Source organism: Dermacentor variabilis, chromosome 2, assembly GCF_050947875.1.
Source record: "Dermacentor variabilis isolate Ectoservices chromosome 2, ASM5094787v1, whole genome shotgun sequence".
Taxonomy (NCBI): Eukaryota; Metazoa; Arthropoda; class Arachnida; order Ixodida; family Ixodidae; genus Dermacentor; species Dermacentor variabilis.
Window position 1 is genome coordinate 229767310 of NC_134569.1, and position 10895 is coordinate 229778204.

A 10895-nucleotide genomic window follows, 5' to 3' on the forward strand; every position below is an offset into this window, starting at 1 on the left:
ATAACAAAGTACTCCAACTGAATCCTGCGACGCATGTAAATAAATAAATAAATAAATAAATAAATCTTTAGGCATGTACCAGACCATGAAGTACAACATTTAAATGCAGCCAGTTCGTAATACATCCCTACTGCCGCTCAACGTCAAGCTTACCTCACATCTCTTATGTGACATATTTAAAAGTTGGGATTCCGAGGTACCTGAAGCTGCTAGTTACCCATGTCAGTCATCCTGGGGCAGTGGTTGCGGGTGAGAATGTAAGCGAAAGCTGGGTGTGCTTTGCCCTTCCCCATACGACATGAAATAGAGCGTGAACTCTGCTATTACTTCTGTTGTATGAGGACGATCGCTCTCAACTTCTTATAATTAATCTGTCAACTTGCTAATATGGGCAACCCCTACAGCCTTGGTATGGTGGTGACTGCTGAACTTGGTTGATGTGCGTCGCAGTAGTTAGTTTTACCCTCGAGGCGATGCTGTACTTTGTGTGCATTTTAATATGATCAATTTGACATATGTGGCATCCTCTGTGACATATTCAGAGAAACAAGACTTTTCTTTGTGGATAAGGCATAAAAGGCCCCCCGAAAAGACTACCAGAAACAATATTTTCTCAGTTAGCGAAATTGTTTTAGCCACGCCACGCTCAAGCAATGCTGTTTTACAATAATTATGTCATAGCGTCCTATGTCGACAGCTGCACACTATTAAAATGACAAAGGTCATAACGCACTTTAATTTGACGGCGGTTAAATAGTGTGGCTACCTAACGTTTAGCCTTGGCTGCTTTGGCATATGCACCATCAGTATAAAGGAAGACGTATGTCATTAGAAAGCTTTTGAGATAAATACAGACTGAATAAGCACTTGCTCCGATTTCGAGTTATTACTATAATATGAGCCCCACCCAAAGCTTCATTTTATTATTATTTTTCCTTATAGGTCATGAAGCGACTTTTCTCTCAAGCCTGTGTAATCGTTTCGCACTAGGGGCATCCTATTCGTTTCTTCATTTAGTGTGACTCCTATATATTAGTTTTATGTTTCAGGGCATACAAAGGCACTTTAAGCGGAAACAAAGACAAGTAGTTTGAATGTGTGTAAGATGGCTCTGGACACACATCTCACACAATCAACTTAAGCATTTGGCTTTAAAGTAACAATACAGAGAAACACTAAATCAATTTCGTCGCATCAAGTATTCTTGCTTTTTGGTTGATTTTGTGAAGAGACAATTTATTGTAAAATATAATGAATTTCAAAGTGCAAATTTCTGCAGAATTTTTGCACCAAAACATCACCGCTGCTACGCGATGGGGTCATGGTGTATTCCAGACCATTTTCTTCTATTTTGGTTGTTACAACCCAGTACACTGGCTCAAATAGGCCAAGTTCAGCTTTCGGCTCATTTTAAATGCAATATATTGATTATTTGCCACAAATAATGGACTAGGAATGAGCAGACGGCGAACAGGTGCGAGAACTTCACTGTCGTTTTACCATCTCTATTTCGTACTTGTATCTCTTCTGGCTTTTCACGACTCTTTTTTTCGGTAACTGCAGTTTTTACCCTGTGGTGTTGTGGAAGGGATACTTTTCTAATGCAGCTCAAATAATTATCGTTCTATTTAATGTTCCCTTAAATTGATGTATGAATGATGTGGCATGAAACGACGCTGCCGGAGAGTTATTTCGCATGTCAGGAGTTTGTGTTGCCGCTTAATCACCGGTGCTGTCTTTGAGGTGCTCAGAGAAGTCACTGCGCTTTCTCGTCATCGTAATCAATCCATATTACGACATAAAGAGGATCTCTTTGATATCTGTTTTAGTAAATGATATCATTCAGTGTTCACTGGAGCTTTGCCAAACGACTGCAACCGAAAATCATTGTCTTCTCCGAAACACTGACAGTGTGTCAGGGATGTCTCAGAGATTGATTTCACCTCAACATTCATAGAAAGATTGATTGCCTGTGTTGACTGTGGCAGATTTATATCAAGCCTGACCTTTGTGGCAGACGGTATGCGTATTTATTACACAAAAATTAAGCTGGTTTGCAATGATACTACCTCTTCACAATAGTGCGAAACTACCAGTTTGTAGAAATAATAGTCTTAGTGTAACTTTAGGTCCTGCAAAAGGAAACTTTTGTTTAGCACAGGAACACGAGTAAGCTTTATTCAGCGTAGTGGCAGGCTTAGGATGTTGGTTGAAAATTAGGTCCCTTAAATGTGCTGCATCGGGGGACATGGTTCCTACTTTTGGCATCTATTGGAGCATTACTTGGTCCCTATGCTCCTTTCTGTACCATTCACAGTGCACACATACTAACGAGGTAAAAGACAGGCTGACGGTGGCGTTCACAGCACAGACATTCCAAGGAAATAATTGACACACACAGAGTGCAAGAGAGGGCAGCGCTTGTTCACTGTCGATTTTTCTGGCATGTGTGTGCTATGAAAGCCATGAAAAGAAACTGTTACCAACTTGCACAAGCTTCAGCTTCTGGACTTCGTGTTTTCGCATACAAAATGCGCACATGTTAGCAATAACGCTGGTGTCGCTTGCATGTATGAAAAAGGAGGCTGACTTGATTACAGAACAATTTGATTTGTTCTACACATGGTGCTGAACGTTCCAGTGAAGAAAGGGAACCGAAGACCTCGATTTCATTAATTAATATGGCTTAAAGCCAGCAGACAATGAAGGCAAAGCCTTCATTGTTCTCTGGTGGCTTTATCTGGTTATTATGAGCTGGCCAGTGTTATCTTAAAGGTGGAATTGGGTAGAAATCTATTGTGGTACTTTTTATGGCGCCCTGGTGCGTCTACAGATGCTTTAAGCTTGTATTCTGTTGACAAAAATGAGACTGAGGCCATAAGAGCATAGTTGTCAAAGTCCAATGAAAGCCTTCAGATAGACATGCGGAGCTGTGCTGGTGGGTACACTGATGGTTAGCCCTACCGGGTAGTGCTTTTATCCTTATGGGTGTTTAACACTGCAGTGTCTGCACAATGGCCAGTATTACAAAACATTATAACGACTGTAGGGACTCATGTCGTGCTATGGTATAATCGCCTCACCAGGTGACCACCTTTGCTTACACCATATGGCTGTCCGACCTAGTATATTTACCCCAACTGCCATACATGCGCAAGGAGGAGGAGGGAGGCGTAGATTGCCCATACTTCGTATCTTTCGCATCTTGCAGGCATTGTTACTCAAATTGAAGCTTGCTCTGGGCAGAATATCTGTATTTTATTCCTATCTATACCGAAGTAGAACTTCTGTGTTCGCAGTATCACATTTTATATAGTACTTACGTAACATTGAGCTCATTTGCTTTGATGCAGATATTGCTGGGCCTGCAGATAAAGTGTAAGCCGACTGTACTGTGTTGCTGATCAGTGCTGATCAACACATTCGAGTTGGTCGCGCAACATCTAGGCGCCACTGTAGTTTGCTTCAATAAACAAGGTAATATGATATGCAGAACTTGCCCCTCAATATCACTTTTGAGTTTAAGCTTTGAGAAATATGTTGAAGTACAAGACGTAAGAGTTGGCCTTGGCGTATGAAAAATATACTGAAAGCATATTTAGCGCCAGCAAACAAGGACGGAAGGGAGACGACAACACATATGCTTTCAATTTCCCAACACGCCCAACAAATGGCAACGAAAAATATACTCATGTTTTTTTTTTTCAGACGAAGCTTGTATTGGGGCTAACAAGTGGCATTGTCGTGGTCCCGGAAAAAAGCGAGTTCCTTCCAGAGCAGAGCAACTGCGAGAAAAGGCCATTTGATGAGTTGACAGCTACGCCGGTGCGTGAGTCATTCGCAAGTATTTCAGCTGCATAGGCGCGTGCTCACGCCATGCACGGTATCAATCAGAGCAGTTTCGCTTCCTTTGGCGAGGGAAAAGGTTTCACGCGTGCTGCGCTGGCTTCGTTTCGTTCCGTTCTGTCTCGGAAAACAGATGGGACGGCCGCGTGTTGTGCGCTCTCTCGAATAACAGGCAGCCTTCGACGAGCGGCGGCAAGAACTCGCCCGTGAAAGGGCTGGCCGTCGGGGCGCCTATCCAGCCGTTAAGGGCTTAATACAGTCTGGCGTAGCTTAAGCGTGCGCGCAGGTTTTGTCGCGTTAGCCAGAACAACGGCGTCTATAGTTCAACCGATTGTTCGGTGCATTGGCGCCACCCCCGGAGCCGACGCTGCCAACGCTCTCCGATGCGCCTGGCGTCGAGCGACGCTCGCCTGCACGCCAATGACGTCGTACTGTGAACACGCACTTAGAGCTGCCCGAGCTCAGGCAATCTGACATCAACGAGAAGATCCTGAGCTCAGAGAGCGGGAGGCCAAGGCACTCCGGAACCGTTACCTGTGCTTACTTAACCGCGACGAAGGTCAGGTGCACGCAGGAGGAGCTTCGCTTACCCCCATTACCCGGTTACCGAAGGGTTGGTCATTTATTAACAGCTCGTTTTTGCAATGTTCGTCAAGGACGTGCTTTAAGAGGACGCTTACATTCGTTAATTGAAAACTGCTATGGACATGGTTTATGTATTAAGCTAGCGCTATTTCACCAAAAAAAAAAGGGAGAGGCGAAAGGATGAGAACAGATTAACTGCAATGCGTGTTGTTTGCACAAATGCGAAAAGAGCACATGGCATGGCTAACATTACACTTTTCTTTAACTTATACGTAAGCAGTCTTACTATCTAACAGTCCTCTGGACGGGGAACCAACTGACAGGTTCCCCATCACACGTATATGGAAAGCCACACGAATCTCCCGAGCCCTGTGCTCCTTATATGTTGGCAGAGTCACACACACTTTTCGAACAAAATAGTGCATGTGAGCAGCGCACTACCAGCAGACCAAATGACTTGGCATGGTCACAAAGCTGGTTGTTTATACGTTGGCTTCAACGGTTGACGTAGCATTTACTGCACGACAGTGGTATTGGATATGCAACTACACCTACGTGCTCTACGTACATTCCTGCACGCGTTTTTTCAAAGGTAGTGACACTTACCTCTTGATTATTTACACGCCTAGAAAGGAAAGCAAGCTTGTTTCATGCACACAAAGAATTGTAAGAAAAGCCGACGCGAGGCTACTGCTCTCAACACTGAACCTGTTATGTTTGTTGCATACTTGTACTTGTGCTGTGAGTAATTTCTTCTCGGTTTATTGAACTATCGGGATGCCCCAAGATGACGTTAATGATGCATTCAAGTTATTATTAAGGTTGAATGCGGCGCTTACACTTGCCTAATCTAGATGTGAGTGAAACTGACCGCCAAATCTTGTTTAAATTGGATGTGTTGCTCTTTTGGAGGTAAAGGTTTGATGAAAATTCGCCTCCCCGCTAACATGATGATATTCACTTGGTCACTGACCTTCCCGTAGAGGTGTCTACGTAAATAGGCGTTTGGTGTGCGGCGCCACCACATACCTGAGAATAGGGGATCGGATTTCCCACGCTGAAGCGTGCGTTGCTTACCCGTGTCCTGGGAAATCGGGATCCAGGTGCGTGAGCCGGTGCAGGGAGTTTGGAACTTCAAGGCCCCTCGGCTGAGACCAGACGCCGTTTTTGCCTCTGCTTCACGTAGACGACACTCCGGACTGAGCCACCCTGGGGAAATAGGTAGTCACGTTTCCTGTCACTCACTCCTTCAAATTTCGCCCTTCTCTTTCACTTTCTATCTCCCCTGTCTTCCTTTTACTTCCAATTTTAGTAGCAAGGGCTAACGTGGTGTAGTTTATCCATCCATGCTTTTATTAGGTTATGGTAGATATGTACATTTGGCATCTTCGTTGCCTTTGGGTTTCGAAGCGTCCCATTGATGGGCTCGGTGGTGGGCGGCAGGGCACAGCTACCAAAGTTGGTTACATTTATGAATTTTTCGTCGTTACCCGACTTTCTGATCTCCCTTTGATACGCGCGCGCACCGAAGGTGTTTCTTAGTTTTTTGGCAACAGACTTCAAAACTTCCCCCGATTCCATGTCATCCATTCTGACAAACTCGAAATGACGATGCGAATCATTTCACCTTTCCTCGCGCCAAAAGTCTCACAGAAGCTCTCGGAACAGGCTACAAGGCATCGAAGAGGGCTATGTGGAGATGTTTTTTTGGAACTCCGTGACGCCAAAAAACACAAAAAGCTTCCTAACGTAGTGTCATTTGGGGAAATGCCCGTGACAAAATCCCTGCACCATCCTTTGAACACTAGGCGTAGTGTTGCTCCTAATGATGACCTGATAGAGCTCACAGAAGCTGAACTGTTCGAAGGCTGGACCGAGCAAAATTTGATCAATGGTAATGGAATTATGCTAAAGCGCGATGGCAAGGAGATCAAAACTGAACATTTAGAACTTACTTTTAGCTCAAGCACGCTTCCCAAAAATATCCAGGCAGGATATGCAAGGCTACGGGACAAACTGTATCTTCCAAATCGTCTTCAATGATTTAAATGCCATCTTTTCGGCTACAGCTCCCAGAACGGCTCAGGCCGACACACATGTGCTAAATGTAGTGCCGATGACCATGTCGCTCAATCTTGGCAAAACGCTCCACACTATGTAAACTGCGACTGCGAGCATGCCGCATACTCGCAGTCGTGCCTGTCTTGTAATAAAGAAAAAGAAACAGTCGCAATCAAAGTCAGAGAAATTATATCATTCAAAGAGGCTTGCATGTATGTGCTACAGCTGTTAATGAACAGCTTTACCCAAGAGTAGCTTCACGTGGCAGCACCACGATGGCGTGCGGCTGCTCTCCGGCCCACTCGCATTAAACCGCCAGAACGCCATCCGCCCCCTTGGCGGCTGCAGCTAGCGCTTCTCTACCGCTCCAGCAGATGGGGTTATCGACCTCCGCGCTTCTGGCCCCAAACGTCTCGTCGGCCGTGTCGAGGCCCTCACGTCAAACACAGGAAACTTCCGTGATGCCTTCATACAAAAACAACCTTTCTTATCCGCGTTGCTCAATATAGTAAAGGCGTATGATTCAACTTGGCATAACGGCATCATGCGCAATCTCCGGCGGTGGGCATCCGCGGCAATATGTTAAACATTATACAAAGCTACCTGCGCCACCCTACATTCAGGGTGAAAATAGATAAAGCACTGTCGCTTGCATTCATACAGGAATCTGGGGTAACTCAGGGAGGCATAATGAGTTGCACGTTTTTTATCATTAGGATGAACACGCTTCGTGCATCATTGTCACCAGCTATACTTTACTCCGTCTACGTAGACTATATACAAATGGGTTTCAAATCGTGCGATTTACAGTATGTGAGAGAAGATTAAAACAGAGTTTAAACAAGGCGTATAAGAGGGCAGACGGAATATGGGGCTGAATTTGAACGCCGACAAAAGTTATGCTGTTTTTAAAGATTGGGCTTGCTGCAGGTCTCAATGTAGCAATGTAGCAATGTAGCACAAGCTGTAGGTATCATACTTGACTATCAATTTACTTTCATTCCGCACAAAATATCTCAGGGCGAAATTCCTAAAAACAAGGAACTTACTGAAAATTTTATCTCACGCATCATGGGGCAGCTATTTTAAGTGTTCAGTGAATGTCCACAAGAGCCCCATTCGATCACGATTGGACTATGGTGCCGTGCTATATCACTCTGCCGTCCCAAGCAAGGTGGAGATTCTTGATCGCGTCCACCTCTAGGCTGAACTGCGTCTGTAAACTGGCGGGTTCAGAACGAGCCCTATTTTGACGTAGAATCAAATGATGGGTCAGTCCATCTGCAGAGAGCATACGTCGGTTTCACTTACTTCCCCAAAGTGCGTTCTAATCAGGAACATTCGTTTTCTATACCCGTTGACCATTTGACGTGTGCAACACTTCTGTCACCGACCCTCTATGAGATGGTCTTTGCACAGTCTGTTAGAGAACTTAGCGAAGAAATGGATATTCCACTTCTCGAACACCGCCTAATGTCTCCAGCTAAGCTAGTACCGCCTTGGGAATAGCAGGTGATACAATGTTATGTATCCTTTGTAGAGGTCACAAAGCACGCTCCCGAGCTCGAAATCGCCGTGCATTTCGGTGAACTTCAATCGAGGTACTCCTGCTTCAAAATTTACACCGGCTGGTTAATGTCGCATGCTGGTGTGTCTGTGCGGCTGTTGGTCCCTCTTTCTCTAAATGTGAGGCATTGAGACCCCTAAGAAGTGTTTTCTCTGCAGAAGCCCTTACAGTACTGATGGAACATAAATAAGTTTAAACTAGAGACAGGAATATTCACAGACTTGTTTAGTATCTTCACTGCAGAAGTCTGTAAAGTACTGACGAAACGTATCAACAAGTTACAACAAGAGACAGGAATATTCACAGATTTGTTTAGTGTTGTGAAAGCATTATTGTCTTTACAGAAGCCTAAAAGTCCTGTTCTTATTGAGCTTTAGGCATTTTTGTGCAGCATGTGCTTATCTCATAGACATGTAATAATATGCTGGGTTCCTGACCCTAGAGGAATCAAGGTAATCTGCTTGCCGACGAAATCGCCAAATCATTAGCATCGCAAGGTATTACTCGTTCTGCTGCTGCCCTGCCACTGATCTGAAGCCTTTTCTATGGAACGCTTATGGGATGTTGAAACGAACAATACGCTTCACGCGATTAAGCCGAAATTATGCTTTTGGCCCTCCGCTACGAAAACTCGACGAACTGTTGTCCTATTCTGTCGTCTCAGAATAGGACACACATACGGTACTCACAACTTTCTAGTGACTGGTACTTAGCTTCTAACATGTGGTAGATGTGGTGAGAGGCTGACCGTCTTCCACGCCTTCTTGTATTGTCGAGAACCCAAAAGAGAAAGGAACATGTTCCTCTAGCATAACACTGTCGTTCCCTCTTCATCCCGCTGTGTTTTTTACAAAGAACCGCTTTTTAACATTAAAGCACTCCTGCGTTTCTTGAACAATGTGGACTTGCATCTCACTCGCCCAATGAATTCGCAGCGTGTCCTTTCTCAACAGGATGCTGTGATGATAATTTTCTATAGCACACGCCTCCAGGTACTTGCGTTTCTATGACTCTTTGGCGGCAGTGAGGTATTTGAGGAATGTTTTGCCTTTTTCATATTTAAATATAGTATAGTCATTCCTTCACAATATATTTTACGTGCCCATAGTACACTTCATTAGGGATTGCCAGAATTTATTACACATATGTTTTACGCATTCTACAGCTACCATTTTAGGCTCCTTTACAACCACGTGACATCTCCCTCTCGTAATTCATCGCTCCACTACAAACTCATTGAGAGCGGCCTGGCGCTCAATGGCGGTACTTGGCGCTGGCGCCACCAAAACTCCACATTCGTCATCAGGGCCAGTGACCACAACGACATAGTCGTGTTACCTGAATAAATGAGTTTTCGCCCGAAGCTTGGCTACACCTTCTACAGAAGTTACGGAAAAAATATTCTCCGTAGGTTAGTGGTTCGTGTAACTGACGTCGGGAATAGAAATCAGCAAGTGCCACCTTGCTGACAACCAAGCAAAGGTTGTCGCGCGATTATGGATCGATATCACAATCTCTTTAGCTTTCGTTCGTACGCTGACGAGCCGTCAAACCAAAGCATCACGTCCAAACCACGACTGCGCGATCTAACTACCTTGCAGCGAGAAGAGTATTATCGACTCGTTACTGTTGATCCTTAGCCACGTGCCTTAATTTCGCCATTCCAATCATAGGTTACTCGCGCTTATCTTATTCCGTTGCTACTGTACAAAAAAAAACACTTAAAGCTAAGCTGCAAAACAAGAGCAACACACTGAAGCACATCCTTCACGACGGCTTGAAAACGTGTTAAAGCGATATCTTAAAGCGGTTCCGGCGAGAGTCTTCGGATATATGAAAACCCCTTTTCTCGACGGTTCTTTTTGCGGCGTATTTAAAGCTGGATTTAGACGGTCTAGAAAATGGATTCAAGCCGGACATTAGACTACATAGAGGAAGTTTCCTAGAGTTGGGCTCCTTGTGCCTCTTCTATTGGACATTTTCATTGTATCGCATAAATGAGGAAAAATGGTGTATCCCTTGTTCTACCTAGGAAGCATTATAGCAGTTTACTGCTATAATGCTTTAGACTTTAAAAGTGCCACGTGGATACACAAGCCTATCAGTCATGCTATCTTTGCAGAAGTAGTCATGCATCATATTTGGGGACACATATTTGGCTCAACCACAGAGTTCCGACTGACAAGCTCATCCATCTTGCACTGTGACAACACCGTTTGGAACCAACTTTCACAAACCCACAAAGTGCAATGTAGCTTGTGCAGCCCCCATCCCCGCCCTTATCTGGTTCTCATTAATCAAATGATGAGCGCAGGGGTGTAGAGGTGACAGCGTTAACGACGTCATTCAGTTATAGCAGGAGTGTCGCGCATGTGTTGCAAAGAATCCATATTTTACGTTCTGCAACTTCTCTTATATGCCTACCTTCCGTATTAAAGTCGAATGGTGCGTCACGACAGATCGACCGTCCCCTGGTGGTGTCGGCTACACGTATACAAGCTTGCGCGTAACGTACTTCTAATGCACGTTCTTCAAGAACAGAAGTGAGTATCAAAGGTAGCTCGATGACTTATGTCGCTGATCCGCTGCTTTGTGTGATAGTTTACATCGCGCACTATTTTTCGCTCATTTCTGGCATTTATTGCGGATATCGTACCCAAAACATCAATTCGTCGTTCTCGGGCATTCAGATTAACCAGTTTTCGACTAAAATATGAATTTAAAGAGTGCAATTAAACCGTGGGTACCACTGCTACGGATTTATTGAACCAAAAACGGGTCTGACCGCGAACGGTAGCTGGCTCAGTGTATTATGTGCCTGTCGTACGTCCTCCTG